Here is a 1,320-nt window from a genome sequence, read left to right as displayed (position 1 = left end):
TATTCTGAACATATTGCTCCTTAACCAAGTCAAACTCAGACCTTCAAGATTTCCATAATTTCAAGTGCACTATTATAAACATATTTTTAAAAAAGGAACAAATGTTGAGAAAATGTACCTAGTTTTTAAAGTTATCACTGGAATATGCTGGAATATTTTGGCTTTTTTTATATAAATAATGAAGACAATGACATATTGAGAGTGTGAGAGAATGTGCGTGTGTGGTGTGTATCTATGTGCATGTCTGTGTGCATGTGTGTAAGTGGTATGTGTGCATATGCATGTGTGTGTGTGTATGTGTGTGTGCTTATGAAGCTAATAGACCATCTCCAGGAGACAGCCAGTAATGATGAATCGCAATACGTTATTACTGAAGGGGGAAGTTTCACGTCAATATTCATACTGCAGTCAGTGAAGATTAAGGCGGCAAAAGCAGTGAGGTTCTGGGGAAGGATTCAAGGAACCACGTAGTATTAGCAGGAACACCCTCCTTTGTTAAATGGTGGCTCCTGAGGCTTTTCCAGTTTTATGTCAATCATGTCTTCTCTGCTTTTGTCCTGTGTGCTCTCCATCCCAGGCAAGGCTGCTGCCACAAGTCGGAAGAGCTGCTTTACATTGTATCCTGCTTTTGCACTAGTTTCAATAAACATAACATTGAGTTCTTTGGCTTTCCTCTCTCCTTCCTCAATAGACACTTGCCTCTTATCAGCAAGATCTGTTTTATTTCCCACTAGCATAAATGATGACATCACTTCCCCATTCTGTTCTGACATCATCAATCCATTTTGTGGTTTGCTGGACTGAGTTTACATTTGTGATATCATAAACAACAACTGCCACAGTGGAGTCAGGAATGTAGCTTGGGATCAAGCTCCTGAACCACTCTTGACCTGCTGTGTCCCATAATTGCAACCTACTGTTCGATCTTCCAAATACATTCTTTTTGATAAAAAGTCAATGCCAATTCTTGCCTGATAGGTGTTATCAAAACTGTCATACATGAATCTGGTGATCAAAGATGTCTTTCCGACGCTCTGCTTCCCCAGGAACACCAGCTTGAATTTCCTCAGGGGGTTCCCTAAGTCCCCTCCAGCAGACATGATGGAGCCGCAGCTGCTGACCACCTCCTCAGCCCAGCCATCGCCTCAGGGCCCGCGGGCTCCCTGCATCCCCTGACAAGGAGGGCAGGGTTGCTGAGGAAGAGGGGAGGATCCTGCCAAGACACGGGAGGAGCCAGATGATCTGGCCAACTGGGAGAGGGGGCGGGAGGCGGCGACAAGCCAGGAGGGGTCGGGGTGGCGTGGCCCACTAGGCTACCCA

The 1,320-nt window shown here is 45.3% G+C and overlaps 1 pseudogene; it reads right to left on the bottom strand.

Moving 5' to 3' along the window:
• Positions 1 to 473: 473 nt before the first annotated feature.
• LOC141500671 (ras-related protein Rab-6A pseudogene) lies at positions 474 to 1,100 on the bottom strand (annotated as a pseudogene).
• Between the last annotated feature and the right edge of the window lie 220 nt (positions 1,101 to 1,320).

Source organism: Macrotis lagotis, chromosome X (genome assembly GCF_037893015.1).
Source record: "Macrotis lagotis isolate mMagLag1 chromosome X, bilby.v1.9.chrom.fasta, whole genome shotgun sequence".
NCBI classification, from domain to species: domain Eukaryota; kingdom Metazoa; phylum Chordata; class Mammalia; order Peramelemorphia; family Peramelidae; genus Macrotis; species Macrotis lagotis.
The sequence above is the reverse complement of the archived record's forward strand: the minus strand, read 5'-3'. Positions and strand labels throughout refer to the sequence as shown.